This window comes from Anastrepha ludens, chromosome X (genome assembly GCF_028408465.1).
Source record: "Anastrepha ludens isolate Willacy chromosome X, idAnaLude1.1, whole genome shotgun sequence".
Taxonomy (NCBI): Eukaryota; Metazoa; Arthropoda; class Insecta; order Diptera; family Tephritidae; genus Anastrepha; species Anastrepha ludens.
The window spans coordinates 82,938,972-82,963,589 of record NC_071503.1 but is presented as its reverse complement, the minus strand read 5'-3'; the positions used below and the strand labels follow the sequence as shown (position 1 = coordinate 82,963,589).

General features: G+C 38.5%; 1 pseudogene; it reads left to right on the top strand.

Annotated features, from left to right (window-relative positions):
• The first annotated feature begins 13,480 nt into the window (after nucleotides 1-13,480).
• On the top strand, nucleotides 13,481-24,110 carry LOC128869441 (uncharacterized; annotated as a pseudogene).
• The last annotated feature ends 508 nt before the right edge of the window (nucleotides 24,111-24,618 follow it).

The window sequence follows — 24,618 nt, the reverse complement described above, 5'->3', positions numbered from 1 at the left end:
GAAGGCCCTGGCGAACGCGAAGCAAACCTCAAAGATTGTTCAAGAATGTAAGAAGAAGCTTAATTCTGTCGCAAGACAAAACAGGCTTGTACTTATATGGGTTCCGGGACACTCCGGTGTTCAAGGAAACGAAATTGCCGACGAATTGGCCAACCGTGGATCAGCGGTGCCCCCACAGGGGCCAGAGCCAATAATCGGAATCAGTCCCGCAGGAATCAAGAATTGGATCAGCGATTATGTAGGCAATCTACATAAAGAGCGATGGTCCGGTCTAGAACGCTGCAGAACTGCAAAGTGGTTTGTGACAAGTCCGAACAGAAAACTGTCAAACTCTCTACTAAAACTTAGAAGGAAAGACATTCGGTTGATGGTCGGCATCATTACAGGACACAACCCATGGGGTCAGCATATGACCACCATTGGAATCATCGGCATCATGAGAATGAGTAATATTCGTTCTCTAAAACTGGGGGATATTTACAGATTTGCCAAAGAATCTGGAAAATTCTCACAGGACCAACTATCTCTATCTCTGTCTCTATTCTTTCCTATCTCTTTCTCTGATACTTTTCTCCCTCCCTCCTTGACTATCTATCCCCTTTCCAGAGCTTTAAATACAATGGGCTCTTTAGCCTGAGTGTTGTAGGAGCCACCAAATCTCCTGGTGCTCCTTGGCTCGACCTTTTCAAATTCATTCAATTCAAGTCCATTGTACGACACGAGACTCCATTTTTTGCTGCACATAGATTTACATGCGTAGAAGGGTATACTGGCCTTCTTAACTCAATTTTCTATGTGCATGGGGTCAAGTATTACACCAAGATACTTGACTTCCGATGAGAGTGAAAGACACTGGTTGTTTAGTTTTGGAAGCTTAAAAGGTGGAGTCTTGTATTTTCTGGTAAATAGCACCAACTCCGCTTTGTCAGACTTGACTCTGAGACCGCAACTGGCAGCCCAACTACTGAGTGTAGCCAGTGCACCTTCCGAAATTTCAGCCATTACTGATGGGGAGGGTGCTGACACCATTAGGACCAAGCCATCGGCATATGCTACCACCTTTACCCCACCCCTGTTTAAGCGAGTTAAAGCTTCATCAATAGCTACTAGCCAAAGGAGAGGCGAGAGGACGCCGCCCTGCGGTGTGCCCCTATGTACGAATCTGGTGATTATAGCCCCTCCTGCCACCGCATTTATTTCCCTACCTTGGTGGTGGCAGGGACGAGATCCAGAGGTAGATAGGTCTTTCCACCCCTAGCCTATTTAGGGCCGTGACAATTGACTCCGCCGTAATATTATTAAAGGCGCCCTCTATGTCTATAAAGGCCGCCAAAGTAAATTGTTTTCCCTCCAGAGATTTCTCTACAGTCTCTACTACCTCATGTAAGGCTGACTCGGTAGATTTCCCTTTCAGGTAAGAGTGTTGGGCTGGAGAAAGTCTGGTTTCAAATTGCTCTCGAATGTGATAGTCGATCACTCTTTCGAACACCTTGAGAATAAAGGAGGTAAGGCCTATTGGTCTGAAGTCCTTGGCCAAGACGTGGCCCCTACTTCCTGCCTTAGGAATGAAAGCCACCTTGGTTTTCTTCCAGCTTGCAGGAACGGGGTTTAGCGAGATACACGATCTTTTGAAGGACGGCAACCATCAGCTTTAGTCTTCTGAGATATCACTGGCATGATACCTTCGATACCTGGAGACGTGAAAGGAGAAAAGCTATCAGTTGCCCAGTTTATTCTGTTGACGGACCGGACAGATGTCAAGGACATAGCAAGTAACCCCTCCTGCCGATACGCGCCTTCGTCACAGACTGGAGCAATATAATTATACGGGAAATGGGCATCAACAAGGATTTTTAAAGATTCGGCTGCAGATTCAGCCCACTCCCCATTCCCTCTTTTGACAAGAGTGCTACAAGAATGGTTCATGGAGAGAACCCCACTGCGTCTGGCCTAGTCTTTTGCGGATTCAATGGATTCGCAGTACTCTTTCCAAGGTTGCGCTTCGCATCTCTAATGGCTTCCTTATACTCTTTCAAAATTACTCAGTAGTCTTGAAATTTCCTTATTTGATAACATTTATTGAACACTCTCCTAACTTTCAATTTCAAGTCGGTAAGCGTCTTACTCCTCCAGGAAGGAAAGTCTTTGTTGCTTAAGTATACTAGACAGACCACTTGAAAGGCAGTCTGATAGGACCTCTCTAAGTGTCTAACTTGCATGTCCAGTTGTTCCCTAGTGGTAGTCAAAAACTTACTCTTGTTCAACTTCTTGCTGAAATCCCTATGAAAAAGAGACCAATCAGTTCTTTTAGGATTCCTACTTGGTATCAAGGTTTCCCGAACGAAACCGATTTCGAAAAGGATTAGCCTGTGGTCCGAAAAAGAGTTCTTCCGTTAAAACGTCCTATTTTCAACCTTAACAGCAGAAGAGTTTCTCGAAAGAGAAATGTCAAGAACTTCCTCCCAACCTCTTGATGTTTCCGATGCCGGGAAAACAAAAGTTGGGTGTTGCTCTTGATTCAGATGAATAAATTACGGCTAAATATCAAATCAAAAAGAGACTCCCCTTGTTGTTGTTGTAGCAGTAACTTCGCCCTGTCAGGGTAGTCTAATCAGCGGTCGTCTTCGTCTAGCTCATCTAACGGTAGGCCCTGGACCACTTGTGGACCACTCCCTGTGTGTCTTAAGGACTGAACAGGTCTTAAGATGGCACCACCCGTTGAACTTACTGCACCTAACCAAGGTGGAGCCGTTTGTAGCAGATGCAGCAGTAAAATACCTCTGGTCCAGGGTTGGGTTCAACGCCAGCCCTGAAGAGAAGTTTTTGGAGCAAACGTCCTGCAAGAGATCTGTCACAGGACATGTAGGCAGACACCAAGCAGAAGCAACTACCGCTAGATGGTTCCACCCTGACCACCGTCACATCCGCTGAACTGAAATTTGATAGCAATAGTGCATTAACTAGTATGTAACCCCCGAAAATCGGGTGGGCTTTTTTGCCACAGAAAGCAAACAGCATATGTGACACTTTTATATACTAAATGTTATGATGATTAGAAAAGTGTATATTTTTATTCATATGTAATATGTAAGACCTTTTGCATATAACATTTTAAAAATTTTTTTCAGTTAAATCAGTCATTTTTTTTTTAATTACTTCATTTTGCCCTTCGCCGTGTCCTATGCGCAAAAGAAAATTACAATAGTCGGGTTCTTGACTACGCATATTGATTGTGAACTTAAATGATTTAAAAAATTTCTACAAAGAGCAACGCTTTAAACAATTACCAACTATGCCAGTTCGCGTACTTCTCGCTATCACAGGCAAAACTTGCCTAAAGTCTCCACCCAGAATAATAATTTTCCCACCAAAATGGTGAGTATCGCGCAAAAGGCGATCTAAACACAACAAAGCTCTGACAGGTACCATGCTAGCTTCATCCCAAATAATAGCTTTTGCTACCTTTAATGCCTGACCAGCTTTAGTGTTTGGTTTTACCAAAGAAACTTACGATTCAGTCAACGGTATGGGAAATTTATAATGGTATGGGAAATGTGAGCAGTTCGCCCGCCTGGCAACAAAAATTGCAATATCTCATTAAAAAATGAACCAATTTAATTTTTATGATTTTTTTCAAACACACTCGTCAAATCTTTTCTTTTAATACAATATATATTTCATATCTGTACATATTGTAGTTTAGTCAGAATAAGTGCCATGTTTTAAAATAATACTATAGATAGAAGAAGATAATGGAGCAAAGTGCATGTTTTGGCCAAAAACAAATTAAAGAGTTCTTTGCCCATACAATGCTGTGCTCATTAGAAAGAGAGCTAAACAAAGCAAACGTACTCATATATATGCGTATATTTGTGTGTCATCCCGCTTTGCATAGACATTAGAAAGAGAGCTAAACAAAGCAAACGTACTCATATATATGCGTATATTTGTGTGTCATCTCGCTTTGCATAGACATCGCTGTTATCAATATGAAAATTTTGATAACTTTATACGCAAATATTTCATGAACAAATTAACCAATTTTAATTTTTATAATTTTCCGGAAATATGCTCATCAAAACCTTTCTTTTGATATATATTTCATATCTGTACATATTGTAGTTTAGTCAGAATAAGCGCCATGTTTTAAAATAATACTATAGAAGAAGATTGTGTTCCTAACTAGGATATAGGCCCTAGGCTTACTATCAGTTTGGACATAAAAAATGTCATAGGATCTATCCCTCAGTTCAATGATTTTTTGCTGCCAGATCCAAAGGTTCTTGTATCAAGCAGACATCGATGTCCTCCTCACGTAGGGGGACTCATAGGTTCTCGGTGGCTAGCTTAGAGGGACGAGGGTTAATTTAATCTACTTTTAACAAACTGATCAAAAGTGTTGCTTATTTTTACAACTACTCCCTTTGTTCAGAATCTGCTTCCATCTCAGACAACCGCAGATCGTGGAGCAGTTTCATTGTGTCACCCCCTAATTTCTCCAAGTCGTCATCCAGGGCACCAGAGGCGGGGAAGACCTTCACTTTGGCCACCCCGAGGCCAAAGCGAAGTTTAAACTGCTGTTTTCCGAGTGCTTTCGGGGACTCGTTGCTAATACGCTTAGCTGATCTCCGTGCCGATTTAAGCTGTTGGTGTGGGTATTGTTGTGACTGGTTAAGTTTAGCTACGGCGCGGCCTCATACTCTCGCACTTAGCACGATCCTCGATGTACTGCTCGTGTGCTTCGCAGTGGACTACGGGACATCATTGCCAGGAGTCGCCTTGGCAGCATAACCAGAGGCCCCCATGGAAACATTTCCAGAGGCCGTCTTGGGGGCTGACTGAAGTCGGCCTGACCTGAGAAGCGGGGTGCTGTATCGTGCACCGCTCGTCATACTTGGCCCAGCACCCGCTCAGTTTAATCTTTTACTCCTTCTTTTTCTTTCTTTGTATTAAAATTCACTTACTTTCTGGTTAAAGACTGCTTATTTAGGCACTACCATCCATGCAGGTCTTGGCACGGGTACCTCGACACCTTAGCTTAAAGTGCTGACAAGGTTATACCGCCTTGTCATCGGTCGACAGACTCTTGTTAGCGAAAAAACGGAGTACCAGGACATCAAGTCTTTTGGACAGTGGTTTAAAGTTGCCATTTGGAGAGGAGAAGCTATATTGTTCGCATCACTTTCCCATCTAAACCCCCAAAGGAGAAAACTAATATTCTGATCACATTTTTATTATTTTAATCTTTAAATTTGAGCTGCAAACCTTTCGTTTTGCGGACCTATAAGTCTTCAATATTTCTGCAGTCGTTTTTGCACGGTGCAAAAACAAAAAAATGTCTCAATGACAGAAATCTAGATAGTGATCTAAAAATTTATTTCTGACAGCATTCATGTTTGAATCTGAGGCTCTAATTTTTAGTTCAGGCGTGAAAAATCCAACAATTTTTTTTTCTTTCGGAACACAAAATTCAATTTTCGGGTAAATTTATGTCACATCAAAAATTTTTATACAAATCATTAGATAGCAAGTATACTAAATAGCCTCTCCGTTTGTTGATTATGTTGCGACAACGCGTTCAATTGACAAGTAGTACAAAAGCAGTGGGATGCCTCAATGAAATTATTGCCGTATACTAGTGTTCTATTGTGCTATACAAATCCGGGCAATACTTTAGAGAGAATTTTACAATATCAAGTTATTCAAAAACTGAACGGTTTCGTCTTTTTGTGTTAAGAGCAGATAATGACTACTCATACCAAATCAAATCACTTCATAACCACTTCTTTGGGTGTGAGTCCAACAGTCACAGTTTGAGTAAAGGTGAGAGCTCGGCACCAACACAAAGAGGAGAGGTTTTAATATGCCTACTGAGCAATTTCTGCATCTTAAAAATAGAACGGTTCTTACAATCTAGATCATTTTTCGAATGCGGAAAACTAACAATGTTCCTATTATTGTCAAGTTTACCTCTCCTAAGGAAAATTAAGTATTTCTCAGGACGATTTGCTCTACAACAATGGTAACTGCGCTTAATTTGCTCTACAACAAGAATAAACTGCCAGCATGCAAATTTATGCCAACGAGTGCTCGACCAAAGCAAGACCCGCGTTGCTAAAAACTGCATTGTGATTGAAGAAGTGCAAGAAAATATCTTCAGCCTTGACCTGGTACGGACAAATTTTTATAAAGCGCTCTCTTAGCGATGCACCTGTTTGTGTGCCATTCATGCAAATGCTGAGAAATTTAGACGGAGCCGACGAGGAGATTTTTCTTTTTCGAAGCGATACTTAGTGACTGTTTGTTTCCTTGTTTTTAATTCCTGACTTTTTTAAACGTAAATATCTCATAATCAGACGATTTTCATGTTGATTTTAGATCTCTTAGTGATTTGACATTTCATTTAAATGATACCTTGGACTGAGTCCGTCATCAGAGAACGTAAATTCACAGAGAAGGCTCAGGAACGAATGAGCAGGTTAAATGTCAAATGCTAAAAAAAATGCGGCTAAGAAATTTTTGTTATGTATTTTACCACGGCCTTGGAAAAGTTAACATAAGAGAGTTAACATAGCGGAGCGTAGTCAACAGAATTAAATATAGCGTTTGCATTGAAATGTAAAATGCCAAGATTTGGTGTTAGGCAATCACAGCAGACTTGTACATTTTTCTTTCATGCTTATTTGCCGTCGGCATTTTACATGCGCGAATGGATTATTTCTAGTGAGATGAATAAATTAATTCTAAGTATCAGGTCAGTCCATAAGTTCATGCGTTTTTTAAAGGTGGTTTTAAAATTAATAAAAAAGATGTGTAAACTATTTATTAATCAATAATATATTTTCCTTCATTATTTACAATGTCTTCCCAACGTTTAAGCAAATTTTTATTTCCCTGCTCAAAAAATTGTTTGTCCTTGGGGCCCAAATACGCTTCGATATTCCTTTTATAGCTTCTTTTGAGGAATAGTTCTTGTTACTAATATTGGATGTAAGTCCACGGAAAAGGTGATAATCACAAGGTGCAATATCCGGAGAGTATGGTGGATGCGGTATTAGTTCCGAGCTCGTTCAGCTTGCCTAATTTTTGCCTTGCGGTATGAGGTCTCGCATGGTCGTGGTGAAACAAAACTTTGCGTCTATTCACTTAAGACGGTCGAACAGGATTATTGTAAAGGACACATTTTTCATCACCAGTAACGATACGGTTCAAAAAACTTTCATTTTCAAGCCTTTGTAGCAGCTGTGAACACACATTCACTCCCTGCTGAAAGTTGGCGACGGAAAGTCTATGCGGAACCTATTTTCCCAGCTTTGAAACCTTTCCCAACTGAACCAGGTTCCTACAGTTCCATGCGATGAATTTAACCTCTGAGCTATCATATCGACTGTCAAATTTGGCTCAGCTTCCACGAGTTCGAGCAAGGCGTCGGAGTTAAAGACTTCAGGACGACCAGCGCGCGGGGTATCATCCACGTCGCAGTCACCATTTCGGAATTTTGAAAACCACTTTTGCGCAGTCCTTACAATCACGGTGTCCTCTCCGTGAACAGTGTTTATTTCTGCAGCAGCAGTTGTTGCATTTTTACCACTTTTATAAACAAAATACAAAATATGCCTCTTATATGCATTCGAAGATTCCATTTTATTTTTTAACAACACGTTCTTCTATCCGCGATTCAAGTCAGCACAATATTTCAAAGAAAAAAAATAGAAATAGTACCGTTACATTCCGCGAATAATTTTTTGCATGCAAAAATCGTGCAAAAGTGAAATTATGGGTAAAATATGCACGAACTTATGGACTGACCTGATATATATGTACATGCATGAATGTGAAATTTTAAATATCTAATTAGCTAAATTGTATTGATATTAAGTGTGTTATCAAAATTATTTCACAATATCCACATAAAAAATTGTCTTTGTAAGCCATTCATTTAGATCAGGGTCAGTATTTAGCAATATGCCGTACTATTTAACTTATTATGTAAGTATATTCATATACTATGGAACAAATTGTTGAATACATATAATATCTACCATTCATATTATTATGTAGGCAGAAGAAAATCTTTGTCTGCCTCATAACACAGCTCATATGCATATCTACATATAAAAAATTCAAGAGCAAATAGAGAAACATATGCAAACAAATTCCTATCATATGCAAAAAAAACGGATCTAAACCGGATGCGTGCATACATGAATACATATGTTGGAACATTGTATGTACGTAGACGTTTCTATTCTGAGCAAAACAATACATATTCGTATATACATGTGTAGGTATATACTTATGCCTCTACATGCGTATGTTTACAAAACTAAAATTCTAAGCCTAGCGACTACAAGAACAAAATGCACTCATAGGCGCAGCTGTAGCGAACATGATTATTTACCCGCGACGGCGCTGAACAGTTTAAAATATTAAAAAGCACAACAAAAACAAATCCATTGATAAGTTCAATCTCATATTTCTACGAGCAAAGTACTTCCATTCATAAAACGAGCCGGCCATATGCCAATTTTCTCGACCATTCGAAAATAGTCAATATTGGAATATTTCGCGTCCAATTATTTGCCAATATTTGGTCGCGGCTCCATACATATGCAGGTATGCATCAACATATGGATGTAAATATGTCTTCCAAATGCTCGACAACCGCAGCTGCTGTGCGTTAAGTGCGCGAGTTAAAACAATACACTTTGATACATAATAAAAAAATATATTTAAGTCGTATCAAATCGGTATTTGTACAAGTGAGCTTAAGTGTAATATTAAGATTGACTTACAAATATTAATATTCATCTACAGTGAAATTCCCCATTACGGACAGTCCTTATAACCGGACAGCTCCAATAACCGGACAAATTTTGGGCACACAGGTTTTTCATTCATTTTTTCATACAAATATCATCCTAATAAACGGACACTCTAATAACCGGACGCGGACAAAGTATTTCAAACCATTTTCATAAAAAAATTTCTCATAAACGGACAAAATTCAAAAATATCACAAGCAAGCTTTGTTGTTCATTATAAAAATGAAATAGGTGATTCCCCTTTTAACATGTATGCACTCATTCAAGTCCTGTGTTTTAAATTAAGAGTAGTTTTCCATTCAGTTTGTTAAGTCAGTTGCATGCGAATGGTTGCGTTCAAAGATTTTCTCTAAATGGATCAAAATGTTTTCACTGAGGACAACAATATAGAAGTTCAATTTGACCAACAAGATGATACTATGGACATACACATAGTAGAAAAAGTCTGCGTTCACCTATGCAAATATTCTTTGCATTAGAAAAAGTTCAAAACAATAAATATTTCAGAATTTTTTTTTAATGAGTTTTATTAAGTTCACTTAAACGTAACTATCACACATATTTCGCTACCAATAACAAAATCAAATTTAAAATGAGATCACATAAAATTAAAAAGTCCATTTAAACTAAACGGAAAAAGTTTGCGTTCACTTCAATAATAATAAAATAAAAGGCTTAAGATCATAGAAATGTTTTAAAATTAATAGCTAGTTGGATATCCCCGGCTTTTTATGACTTCTAGGAGGCGTCTTTTCATTGATCCAACTAGGTTGGCTGTTATTTCTGGACTTATGGGTTCCCATTCCTCGTTTAGCGCGTTCTTAAGCATTTCCTTGCTAGTTATTGTACGCTCTCGTATTTTTTTTTTCTAGAACGTCCCATAAGTGCTCAAAGGGGTTAAGGTCAGGTGATTGTGGGGGTGTGCGAAGTTGTTTTGGAACATTATACAACAACCACAACCCAACAATCTCTGCTGTGTGTTTCGGGTCGTTGTCCTGTTGGAAAACAAATCTTTCACCGAGTCCCAGTTTGATTGCACTTTCTCTCAAATTCGTTTTTAAAATATCGAGATAATCATGTCTGTTCATTATCGACTCAAAAAACTGCATATTTCCAACGCCCGAACTAGCCATACACCCCCATATCATGGCACCTCCTCCCCCATGCTTTACCGTGGGTACCAGATTTTGCTTTCCAGGTGCCGTTCCGTTTTTCCTCCAAATAATTTTACGACTTTTTATCCCGAAAATGCAAAACTTGCCCTCATCTGAAAAAATCACACTATTACAAAACTCAGGTGGCTTGTTTACGTATTCCTTGGCGAAAGCCATCCGCTTAAGTCGATTTACTCGCGATATGAAGGGTTTTTTTCGGGCCACTCTGCCGTGAAATCCGATTCTTTTTCGAATTTTTCTTACTGTATCTGGATGTACTATCTTTTGGTATTTTACTTCTATGTCTTTTGAAATTCGGCTTGCTGTTAGTCGTGGATTAGAATTCACAAGAATAGTTATGTTGCGTTCTTCTCTTTCCGTCAGTTTTTTTGGACGCCCAGAACGAGGCTTAGACTCCAAACAATTCGTTTGCTTGAAGTTGTTTATCACTCTTTGGACTGAGGAGTATTACCTCCCAACAATTTTCGCGATTTCCCGATAGCTCTTACTATTTTGCCACAAACTTACAATGATTTTCCTTTCACCAATATCTATTTCTTTTCGCCTTTGGTCCACAGTAGCAAAAAATGTATTTCTAATACCAATTTTTCCCTCTTTAGATTTGTTCTTAACCGCGTCAACTACATGAATGATTTAAAATTTAATTTAACGTAATTGCCATGCAAATAATCGTCACTATTCGAAATGAACGCACACTTTTTCTGCTTAGCCTATTTAAGTAACTGTACTACAATCCCGTTATCTGAACACGACGCAGCTCAAACTCCAAAAAATTTTGTTCATAACCTCTATGAATAATTTTCTTTGAAATAAGTGAAAAGAAATAACTGAGAGTTATAAGATAAACACGTTAAATTATTTTAATACTTTATAACAGTGGGTGAACGCAGACTTTTTCTGCCATGTGTAAGTGATTCAGAAAATGGATTTTCAGAAGAAATAAGTGAGCCTATAACATCATATGATGAGGCTTTGAAACTTGTTGCGGGCTTGAAACAATATGCAAAAAATTACTATGTAGCTTTTCAGCACATTAATAATATCGAGAGTCTCTTTGAAAATGAACATTTTAAATTAAAGCAATCAAGCATTACCTAATTTTTTCAATCAAGCTAGTATTGAAATGTAAAGACTTGTACAATGTACTTAATCGCTATATGTACATATATGTATTTACATGTAATACTAAAGTATGCAAATATTCTTTACTTCCAAAAATTTCTTAAATAAACTATGTACAATACAATTTATATGTGTGGTATATATTTTGTGACTTCATCCCTTATAAGCGGACATCTCCCATAGCCGGACAAAAACACTGCGACGGTGAGTGTCCGGTTATAAGGAATTTCACTGTATTTATAACTTTTCCTTTGTATATACAAATAGTGCTGATAGAGTTTATTTGGAATGTTGCACACGATACCATTGTTATGTATGCGGCATGTATGTATTTCTTATCGATACCATTATTTTGCACACGGCACCACATTTGTGTACAGTATGTATTTCTTACAGTATGTATTTCTAAAACTAGGTTTTTTGATGAGTCATAAGTACAGTAGGGTGCTTGGATAATGTACTAACTCTCCTCTCTGTTAAAAAATAAATGCCCTCACTTATACTCCTGAGTCTATCATTCTTTGTCTTGTTTCATTATATTCTTTTTGACATTGTATCCTGCTCTTTCATATATAATTTTCCTTCTTTTTTGCCTGAACTGTATATATGTAGATAAAATCTTACAACGATTGTGATTATTATGGACATCAATATTGTAATAAATGTTATTTTAAGAGAATTTTGTTCTATAGGTATTTCTAATATATTATTAATTTATAATATTTCTTCAATATTATTAAATTTATACTCAGTTTGTGATTCTAAGTATTCAGGGATATCGAGTTTTTCTCTATGTTTTTGATGTAATGCTAAAGACATTTGTTCCTTCATATTTAAATATTTTTCGTTGTTTAGTGTTATACTATTTTTGAACTGTATCAAATAATTTCCTGCTAGAGTCTCGTTGTTCAGTACATTTAGACCATCAATTACAATATTTCCATTTCCATAATTGACAATGGGCTGATTTCTTTCTTTTAATATATTACATTGTGCGTCATTTCTTTTTAAAATTTCTATTGTAAAATTATCCTTAATATTTTGTTTACATATAGTTTGTTCAATAGAATCTTTACAATTAGAGATCCTTACGTATTCTTTATTGTTACATAAAGCTATGTTTTTGTCGATTATGATTTTACCTCTTTTTGAAGATATTGAGTGAATATGTAATTGTTCGAATTTCCTTTCTATCCTAGGACGGATATTTATACATAATAATAAAACTTTGTTCGTATTAGCTATTTTTATTTCTGAGTATTCTAAAATACTTTTTATTAAAATATCTGTTTGTTCATGCGATATAATTCTCGTAATTTCCTTTAAGTCTACTGAAGTCGATAAGGAATTGTTATTTTTTGCTAAGTTAATAGTTGTCATGAGGTTATTAAGTTCATAAAGTACTTCGGTTAAAATTTTTTTTATATAAAAGCTTTAGGGTTAATTTTTTCTAGTATTTTTTCAAATTGGGTGTTTATTATTTTCTGTTTATTGGTATTTTCTATTAATTGATTAATTTTTGCCTGTAGTTCGATTTCATCATCATGATCGGGTGTTCTTGTTATCCATTTAAACGCAAGTTTATTCCTCTTTTATTCCAATTTCTTGGATTTATTTGTCTTTTTAGTACCTCAGTTTTCTCATGTCCTATCCTAACTTCAGGTTCTGAATTTAAGTTATATTTAGATCGTAATATTTTTCATAGGGTGTTAATATTTTAGTCAAATTTGTAATGTAATATATGTATATAGTCATATTCTCTGAATATATATACTGGGTTGTTTTGTTTTTATGAAAAAGTGAAATCTTTGTCCTTTAGATTAGTGATATTTACTTCTGCGTTGGCTATAATTCCTATTAATAGAGAGATTATTAATTGTATCATTTTCATTTGTTGGAATATTATCCAATTCTGTTTTAAGTAGAAGTTACTGTTCTACCGTTATCAATTTTAATTATTTTTTGTACAAATTTATCCACGTTTTTATTTCTTCGTTTCGTTTTAATATACATTTTTTCTCCTGGTTGATAGGTTATTTCTTTATTTAGGGCTTTCTGTTGGTATATATTCCTTTGTTGTGTAGCACAAAATCTTATCCTCAATGTCCTTGTATCTTTCCTCCTCTCTGTTGAAAAACACGTCCTCGGGTTTATGTCCTGTGACCGAGTGTATGGTTTTGTTATACTGTCTTACTGCTTCAAAAATAGTTTCACTATGTGTCGTTTTTTGCTCCTTTGCTAATAAATTTGTCATTTCTATAACTTTACTGTCCGTGCGTTCAACTTGACCGTTCGAAGTCGAATGGTACGATGGTGTAGCTACATGTTCTATTTGTAGTCGTTGATATATTGCTTTTCCCTCATCATGTTGGTCTCCTTGACGCGGGGATGAGGCTTAAGTGGTGGTCTGACCCCCATAGCATGGGGGCCAACCCAACACGAACTAAGATGGAAGCTCCACATGGGGATTGGCTAGCTATCCACTCGCTTTACGGCGTACTTGGTGGCCACCCAATCACCATGCGAAGATCACCGTACCGACGAAGATCCCTTTGTCATCCCCAAACCCCCTACATCCCGTTATTTCCTCTCCTAGCCCACCCCCTAATCCAGGGTGTTATGCGACACCGTGCCCATTGGATGGTTTGCAGCCAGGGGGTTCACCAGACCGGCTGTATTTAAACGGCGCCTTCCTAACACCGGGCCACCTTAGGAAGTAACTGTGGCCTTGCCGCGGCATAGGGCGCTGCCGTGGTGGACCGTGTTGAATTCCCCATTATAAAAATAGACCACTGCGCTCGCCTCGTCGAGCAGGTGGTCGTAAGAAAAAGATGAATACCAACAAAAATTTAAGTAACAAAACTTCCACTGCAGCGGGAGCAGGCTACAGTGGTCGTAATTCTACTGCCAAACACACGAATAACGCTCTTCAGCGCGGAGGTGCCGTTGTCGACGAAGACTCGGACCGCGAAAGCGTCGGGAGCACTAACACAGCTGAGGAAGAGGCTCTTCTGCGTTCTCCGGCTGGGCCCAATGGTGCTGCTTCGGATAGCAAGATCAGACCAAGGATCAAGCCTGATAAAGAGAAGCTGAAGGCCAAAGCCCGATAGAAGGCCGCGGTCAAAGTTTGTGACCGATTTGGCAGCAAGTCCAACCTGACGAAGCAAGAGGAGGAACGGTTGGCTTGGGCCAGAGAGGAGATCAAAAATGGCCGGGCCTTCTACGCAACAAAGCCAATGTTCGCGGGTTCCAATCCGAAATATGCGAACAAAATCCAAGAGGCAGCGTTCTGCGGATAGTGAGGCCTCAGGGCCATCAAAAAAGCAGAAGCACAAGCACGAGACGGCTAAACCGAAAAACGGTGACGAAAGACCTACGACGTCGAAAGCAGCGGCAGCGGCCAGTGAAATTGCCAAGAGACACCTCATAGTGGCACTCACTGACCGTAGCGACCAGCTGGGGCGAATGTCGCAGGAACGGTGGAAGGTAGTGGAAATGAAGCTACTGGAAACCTTGTTTACAAAAATGGACGCAGAGCCGGAAGCACCCATGCCAGCATTCGACGGAGCAGGGTGGTTCAGCGGCGTCAAAATCATAAAATGCAAGGATGACCCCACGCTCACATGGCTAAAGGAAGCGGTAAATACGCTTCACGGCCTGTGGGAGGGGGCATCACTGGAAATTGTTGATCGCAGCTGCATTCCCTCAATACCGAAGGCAAAGGTTTTCATTCCGCGAGTGGTAAAACCGGAATATGCGCTGCGACTACTACAACGACAAAACACGGACGTGCCGACAGACGATTGGAAAGTGTTGAGTGTGGCAAAACCAGCAACTGATGATGGTGGCCAGGACTACATCATCCAAATCAAAAAGCCGGCAGAGGACCTGCTTTACGCGCGATTCGGGAGGATGGCTTGGGGAGTTGGTAGCGTGCACCTTCGCCTCAAAAAGCGCAACCCGACAGATGACAACCACAACACGCTCGCTGCGGGGGAGGTGGAAAAGGATCTCGGTATAGAAGAGATCCTGGAAGCCTCCCTCAATATACAGGAAGTGGAGAAGGGTGACTTGGAGGTAGTATCCAACCCCGAGAAGGTACTGAGGCCAGATGCTGGAAGTCCTTCAGATAAACCTCCACAAAAGTAAGAACGCCTCAGCCGAGCTCCTGCTCAACATAGAGCGAGTCGGCTACGATGTGGCTCTAGTCCAGGAACCATGGATAGCATCGGGCAACATAGTCTCCGGTCTAAAGTCACACAACTACAACACATACATCCCGATTGTAAAAAATAAGGTAAGAACAGTGATAATGGTCAAAAAAAGTATATGTTCTTATATTGATAATAATCTCTCTTCAGACGATCTGACCGTGGTGGCGCTGGAGGGCTGCAAGGATGAGACGCTACTCTTTGGGTCCTGCTATATGCCACATGATGAAGAAGCACCACAGACGGAACTTCGGAAGCTGGTAGAAACATCTGCCAGAAAGAAGCATGCTCTGGTGGTAGGAACGGACGCAAACGCACATCACACGGTCTGAGGAAGTGCAGATATAAACGACCGAGGTGAGCCACTATTTACCTATATTCTTCAGAGTAGCCTAGAAATAGCTAATAGAGGTGAAGAACCAACATATGTGGGACCAACCTCGAAGAATGTACTCGATGTAACACTCTACACAAGCAAGCATGTTATGGTTCAGGAATGGGAAGTGTTGAGTAGGCCCTCATTCTCTGATCACAGATACATAAGCTTTCAGGTTATATTCCGCTCAAAAAACAAGCTTACATCCTTTAGAAATCCTAAGAATACGAACTGGGACCTGTATAGGGATATACTATCAAAAACACCAATGATACCCAGGAAATACAAGTCACACGTCGCACTTGAGAAAGGGGTTGAATTGTTTGCAACTACTCTTGTCAAAGCCTTTAAAAGATCCTGCCCTCCCACACGTAATAGACGCAAGGTGAAGCCTCCCTGGTGGAACAGGGAATTAGGAGCACAAAGACGTAGAGTACATGAATTCTATAGGTTAGCCAAAGTTGCTGACAATGAGTTCTGTTGGAAAGAGTATAAGGATCTACTAAAAGTATACAAGAAAGAGATACGTAAAGCCAAGAGAGAATCTTGGAAAGACTTCTGTAGCAGTATGGAAGACACTAACGATGTGGCTAGACTCAGGAAACTGCTATCCAAGAATCCGTCTATGCCAAGAATAATACGAAAAATTAACGGGGAGTGGGCTGACAGCTGTGAGGACTCTCTAGAAGACCTAGTCAGTACACATTTTCCAGGGTGTGCGGACATTGCAGATCTCGAACCTAGAGGAGATATTGTGCACGAAATCCCGACGAACGTAATTACAACCAACAAAATAGAATGGGCTATACAAAGTTTCGACCCATATAAATCGCCAGGACTGGATGGAATCTTCCCAGCCATGCTCCAAAAGGTAAGCCACCTTGTGGTACCATGGTTAAGAACGATTTTCAGGGGATGCCTGAGGTTCAGCTACGTTCCTGTATTGTGGAGAGAAGCGAGGGTTGTGTTTATTCCAAAAGCGGGAAAAAGCAACCATCTATACTCAAAAGAATACAGGCCCATTAGTTTGACATCATTTCTCCTGAAAACGTTAGAGAAGATTCTAGATACATACATTAGAGACACAATTGCGCCGGACGAATTATCCAAGGCGCAGCATGCTTACGCTAAAGGCAGATCCACTGAAACTGCACTTCACTCACTTGTACTAAACATAGAAAAGGCGTTAGAATATAAGGAGTATGCTCTAGGAGTATTTCTAGATATATCAGGGGCCTTTAACAACGTGACAAAAGATGCTATTTTAAATAGCATAGAGTCACTTAATGTGCAACCCGTGGTTTATCTATGGATAAGGCAGCTATAAGCTAGCAGAAAGATAAGAGCGGAGTGGAACGATGCGAGCGTCACCAAATATGCATGCAGAGGTACTCCGCAAGGTGGGGTACTATCGCCGCTATTATGGTTACTAGTAGCAACTGAAATTCTTAAGAAACTTGACAGAGGGGCACCAAAACTAGTGGCATATGCCGATTACATAGCTATAGTAGTTACGGGAAAGTACCTGTACACCATCAGTAATGTGATGAACAGCACTCTCAAAACGATACACCAATGGGCATCTCGCGCAGGGCTAGGGATAAACGCGGGAAAAACGGACATGGTACTTTTTACCAGGAAGTACAAGGTTCCGGCGTGGAACCTCCCGAAGCTAGGCAACAACGAACTACTTCTCAAAGATTATGCAAGGTACCTCGGAGTAATATTGGACAGCAAATTGCTGTGGAAGCACAACGTTGAGGAGAGGGTGAAAAAGGCCAGTAATGCGCTGTACGCATGTAAAAGAATGCTGGGCGTTACTTGGGGTCTATCACCTTCCCTGATGCATTGGTGCTACACAGCAGTAGTCAGACCGATATTGCTGTACGGAACCTTAGTATGGTGGACTGCGACAAAAAAACTGACATACTTAATGCCGCTGGAAAGGATTCAACGACTCGCTGCTCTGTGCATAACAGGAGCGATGAAGACCACTCCAACGGCGGCGCTGGAAATGATACTCAGCATGCCACCTATTGACCTCATGGCAGAAAACCTGGCAGCGAAATCTGCGAGGAGGCTAATGGCTGCGGGGGTATTCACCTGCAGAACCTTCGGTCACAGCTCAATAGGAAAGTGGAGCTCAGGTGGCACGGACTAAATGACTCCGTACTTTAATTGGAAGAGAAGGTTCCGCACTACAATTGAAGAGGAGGGATGGCACAAAGGCATGAAGCCTGGCCATAGAACCTTTCACATCTATACAGACGGCTCGAAAACTCCAGACGGAGTGGGAGCGGGTATTTACTGCTCAAAACTAGGAATAAGGCAGTCTATCAAGCTGCCAGACCACAGCAGTATTTTCCAAGCGGAAGTTTTTGCTGTGGGGAAGGCCGCGGAGCTAGCCTACACTAGAACAAGAAAGAACTCAACAATTAATATATACGTGGATAGTCAAGCAGCAATAAGAGCAATAAGCTCATATTGTATTAAGTCCAAAAATGTTCGACGGAGCAGGGAGGCCATAGAAAGGCTAGCCGGAAACAGTAGGCTGCATATCTACTGGGTACCTGGTCACAAAGGCATTATAGGGAACGAAATAGTAGATGAGATAGCAAAAAGTGCTGTGAGACTACCATTTGAACAAGAGAACGACATACCGAGACCGCTAAACACAATATACAATGAAATGGACGACCACATGAAAAGGCAAGTGAAAGCTAGGTGGACTAACCTGACCACATGCAAAACAGCAAAAGTCATGTGTAGAACTAACGACAAAAAACTTACTCAATTCGTACTTACGCTCTCGCGAAAGGAATGCAGAACTATCATAGGTATGCTAATATTGGCTGCACATGCGTACAAGATAGGGATTGCTAACACGGACAAATGCAGAAAATGCAGAGAGGATGTTGAGGAGACTTTAGAACACCTTCTGTGCGTTTGTCCGGCATTATCAAAAACGCGACTAAGATGCCTGGGAGCCCCACTGTTTGAGGGTCTGGAAGACGTCTCAAAAGCGGAGCTCCCAGCCCTACTTAGATTCGCCAAAAGCGCTGACATCCTACATGATGTCTACTTTAGATATTCATCGAGGTCGGTCTCCATCTGGTATCGCTAGGGACCAAAAGGTCTATGCGTGGCTTATTGCCAACCAGGCTAACCTAACCTAACCTATTTTGCTTTTGCCTCTGCTCTAACGTACGCTGGGTCGTTGTCTGTCATTAGATTGATGGCATGAGGAAATATTTAAGAAAGTATTTCATTTATGTACATGTATACTGATCTCTTATCCGGTATTTCTCGTATATAGCAGTATTTTGAGTATTTGTCTACTGTTGTAATATACATATTTCTATCCATGAATAGTGTGCCCATGTGTAAGTGTGTACCTACTTTACTTGATATTGGAGTTTCTCCATAGTATAGTTTATTCGGTCGTCTATCATATTTACATTTTTACATATTTCATATTTCTTGCATTTTTGGCCAATATTTCTCTCAAAGTCCCCTCGTATTGTTTCTAAAGTTTCTGTGTGCTCTTCTATATGTCTGTTCGAGTAATTGATTTTGTTCATTTTCATCTGTAACGTCTTTAACTACTGAGTTAGCGATTATAAGTTTAGTAATATCAAAGGTTTGTACTAGTGCGGGTTGTATTCTGTAAAGTATTTCTTCGGTTGTAATTGATGCATTTATCCTATTGGGATTGATTACCGTTTTTATGTTAGTGAGTAATTGTTCAACTGACGTGAAATAGATAGTCTGTCTAAAATTTCCAAATATATTTTGGCTTTCGATTCTAACCAATCCGTTACTCGCTTGGATTATAATTTGGTTTCTAAAGTGATTAATACTCCTATCTACTCTTCGAATTGTCTCTGATGGTGAACTTAATTGTGCATGTACAGATTCATCATTCGAACTTGTTAATTGATTAATGTGTTGTCTACCGTAGCAGATGCATTAGGTATTTTGCGTGCCTGGTTTGTAGATTGATTTAGCTCCATATTCTTCTATCTGGTTTTTCCATCTTTTCAATTTATTATTAGGATTTTTCTCCGATATAGAGTACGTTAAAGATTGGAGGTCTGTGTAAATTGTTAGCTCGGATTTTCCGTACAAATAGTTTCTTATTTTTTGTAGTGCCCACACAATTGCTGCTTTTTCATTTGTGCTATATTTTTGTTCAGTTTCACTTAGAGTTCTGTAAATAAAGCACATGGGATTTCTTCCTTGTGATAATACGGCTCCTATGGCAAAGTTACTTGCATTCGTGGTTAAGTTAAAAGGTTTATTGAAATCTGGCTGAAAATGTTCTACTTGTTCTTGTAGTGCGTTCTTTATAATTTGCTTCAATTACTTCTTTATCTAAATTAATAGTCATTTTCTCACTTTAGTTCTTTTTTACCATTCCTTTATCTCCTTTTAAGAATAACGTTAAGGGTTTTGTTGAATTTCTGTAGTATCCTGCTAGTCCTAAAAATGATCTTAATTCTTTCAAATTCTTTGGAATAGGATAGTTCTTTATTGTTTCCACCTTCTGGGGATCTACTGTTATTCTGTGGTATTTAATTATGTGTCCTAGATATTCTGTACTCTCTTGAAGAAATGGGATTTCTCATATGAAATTTTCATGTTTGCTGACCTGAGTGCATTTATAACAATTCTTATTTGTTGTATATGTTCATCGTGTGATGATGAATATATCAAAACATCATATCTATCTGTAATAGTTTCATTATTTAGCTTCTGGAAATCTATGACCATTCTTCTCTTTGGATTGCCTAACTATCAGTGCCTTTCTTGAGTACTTCCCATGTGAGTTATAAGGACTTTTACTAGGTTTAATTATTCCGTTCTCTAACATTTTATTTATTTCTTTATTTATAAAGGTATTATCTGAGACGGCCGCCGTAGCCGAATGGGTTGGTGCGTGACTACCATTCGGAATTCACAGAGAGAACGTAGGTTCGAATCTCGGTGAAGCACCAAAATTAAGAAAATCATTTTTCTAATAGCGGTCGCCCCTCGGCAGGCAATGGGAAACCTCCGAGTGTATTTCTGCCAAAAAAAAAGACGCGCCCCACAAATAGGAGGAGGAGCTCGGCCAAACACCCAAAAAGAGTGTACCCGCCAATCTTATATATAAAAATGGAGACGTTTTTTGGTGTTCGTTAGTCGCCGATTCACGCCTAAACGCATTCACCGATTTCAATCAAACTTTCACAGATCATTGGTATTGGTCCATAGATGGTTTATGTGAAGTTTTAAAGAAATCGGTAAAAGTATGCGTGCGTTGTTTAAGTGTGAAAAATACAATATTTGCGTGTTTCCCTTATACGGACATTACGTATACGGAATGAGAATACACGCAAATGAATAGAATATACACAGATATGAATATTGTTCTGATGTCGAGTGACGTATGCGACTGTATTATTCGTAACGCAATAGTTGTCATCTCTTTTCTTTCCTTTTTATGCATGCGTGATACGACATCAAAGCACATTGCTTTTTTTTAAACTGGGAAAATATTTTGAGCTTCATTTGAACGTTTTATGATTTAGATAAAATAAAAATTCGTTATATGTATTTGATTCCATTAATAACCATAAGCCTGTATTTTTCGGCCAATCGCAGCGAAAAATAGCAGAAATAGTTAACATTAACGCCCCTACAGTACCTACAAAAAATCATCGAGCGCTTCGTCCATGAAAATCGTGTACATAATAAGGGCAGGGAACCACCAAACAAAATTTTCAGTGACACTGATGAGCGAACTATTGTAAGAAGGATAAAAGCTAATCCACGACTCTCGGCTCCGAAACTGACCTCTGCAGTTCAATCTGACCTCGGTAAACAATGTAGTGTGGAAACTGTTCGCCGTATTCTGCGCAAACACGATTTTCATGGCCGAGTAGCACGTAAAAGACCTTTTATCAGCCCAAAAAATAGACTTTGCCGACTTAGCTTTGCCAATGAGCATGTTTCAGAGACGACAGAGTACTGGAATTCTGTTATTTTCGCAGATGAATCGAAATTCAACATTTTCGGCTCGGATGGGATGTCCTATGTTTGGCGAAAACCAAATAAGGAACTCAATAAAGAAAATTTGAAACCGACAATGAAACATGGCGGTGGCAGCGTCATGGTTTGGGCCTGCATGTCGGCTGCTGGTACTGGGAGGTTGACATTTATTGAGACAACAATGGACAAATTTAAATACCTACAGATTCTGAAGGATAATTTGTTGCAGAGTGCCGAGGATCTGGGTATAAAATCAGATTTTCGATTTTATCAGGATAACGATCCAAAGCATAAAGCGGGTATTGTACAAAGCTGGCTAATATATAACTGTCCTCACTTGATGACGCCGCCGCCACAGTCGCCAGACTTGAATGTCATTGAAAACTTGTGGTCTATACTAGAAACTAATATCCGGAAACATAAGATTTCTAACAAAAACGACCTAAAGGAGGCGCTGAAAACGGAGTGGACGAATATTTCGCCAGATATTACAAAAAAACTGGTGACATCAATGCAAAATCACCTTAAATCTGTTATAGACAACAAGGGTTATCATACCAAATATTAAAAATACTTCAAATTATGATTAATATTAAGTTTTTTATAATTATAAGTAACTGCATAAAATAAGCTGTGACCTGAAATTAACCAGTATTTTTGGTTTTCGTAGTTTAAAGTTGTTTAAATATATATTTTCACAATAAATGAAGTTATTTTGTTAAATTTGAGTTTTTTATCTTTTTAATGGTACCAATTTCTTTTTCAAATTCTTCTTAGTTTTGTAGTTATAAAGCTTGGGATTTGAGACTATGCACTGCATAAAATAAGCTGTGAGCCATATATATACTCGAAAAAGTTATGCTAACACTTTTTTCATGCATTTAGGTAGACAATTTTATATGGGCATACGTACGTTTACGAGATAAATGCCTAAAAGCAGGTATAACTAGAATAGCGCTCTCAGGGATTTCTGTTACAATACTTCTGTAAATTTCATGCTCCAAGTGATCGAGCATTGGTATAGCGCTGAAGACAAATGTTCAGGATATAATACAAAAATGCATATTTACTTGATTTCACATAGTAATATTATCATTGTTAAAAGAGAACAAGTTTGTATTAGGTAATAATTAGTTTCAAAGCCAAAGAATAGTTGCAAGATTAAAAAATACCTGAAACACATTTTCATTTAACAACTAAAATAGCAAATATGAGCAAAATATGTACTTTCTTCAATTTTCTTCTGTTGCCAACTTTCTGAAAAACGTGAATTCACCGCGATGCGATACAGAAACAAAAAGACAGCGACAGCGCGCAGAGGGTTTTGAGCAATAATATTGTATAAATTTGTATCAAACAACGCATTAAATAGTCATTTTAGTATACTTTTGGTGTTTACTTATTCAAGTAAATGCATGTATTAGTTTTTCTTTAAGAAATTTCTCTAAAATTTGCAACTTTTTTTTATGATTTCTAAAGATTACTTTATTTTTGCCAAAGAGCAACCGTGCGTACAGAAAATTGTGTTGTACTTAAAACTTCACCACTATAAACTTGGTCCTTATAAAGGACTTTCACTACAGTTTGTTTACTGGATATACTGAGGTCAACATAATCAGCTGTATCAAAACCATTTGGTGAGTGGTCAACAATTTTAAAGTGCGTTTTTCATTGTTATTTTTTTTTTTGGGAAAAAATTTATAAAAATAAAATATATTGTGCGTAAAATTTGAATAATCAGTGAAAATAAAAAAACGGTGGTTTCGTTGTTGTTGTTAGCAATTTTAATGCACATTGTGAGTTTTTCATGTTTTTTTGATTAAATTCATTACTTTTCAATTATTTTCTCTTAACTTATTTGAAATCAACGTATGCGGCCAAAAGAATTAGAAATTTAATTTCAACAATGGAAAAAAGAAAATTTTATTAATATATTTATATTTTTATCGCTTTATTTTAGAAATGCCACGCCCGCGAAGAAATGATATTGATCGTCGGTCGCGTAGAACGCGAAATAGATCAAATGGAAGGCAAAATCAATCACAAGAAGAGCGAGAAATTCAAAACCAAAATCAAAGGGAACGTATGGCCAGATCACGTTCAGGCCATTCACCTGAAGAACGTATACAACGTAATGAGCAAGATAGATTAAAACAAACACATAAACAAAACACAAGGACAATCGCTGAAATTATGCGGAATTGACTTAGAATATCCATGCTTCTCCCACGGACAATTATACGAGTATGTATCATGTTCACGTGTAGGAAAGACATCAGTTCTGTTTATTTATACCACAACTCAGGGCAAAACAAAAAATGTAGTTTACGAAAAGACTTTGCGTTAGTTTAAGTTTAAAATTAACATTAATTTTATATTGTAAAAGAAGAATAAATACTCATAGAGTGAATTTAAATCGATTGTTCATTATTCATTTCTAATTTTGATATGCCTAGCGAAGCAGGCAGAGGGTCCACTAGTTATATATATACATATATATTATCTGAGAAAGGATATGGGTATTGTTTTGCCCATATAGGTTCTTCAGTGTTTGTTCTAATCGTGGCTTCTATTGTAGTGGTAAATGGTAGAGTGGGGTCTGATTCTTCATTAATGTTCATTAGTTCTTCTATTTCCTTTTTATACTTGTTATCATCAATTGTAAAGTTCACCTGATCTTTGAATGTATCCTCATTACTTTTCTTTTTAGTATATATTAATTTATAGTTAGCCAAATCTATGTTATCATTCATTTCTTTTAAGGATTCTTCCCTTAATGTCATATAAAATTCTTTTATTTTTTCAATTTCATAGAACATTAATTTTCTTCCTAACACAAATAATTTCTTTGCTTTCTATTTATTGTATTTGAACCA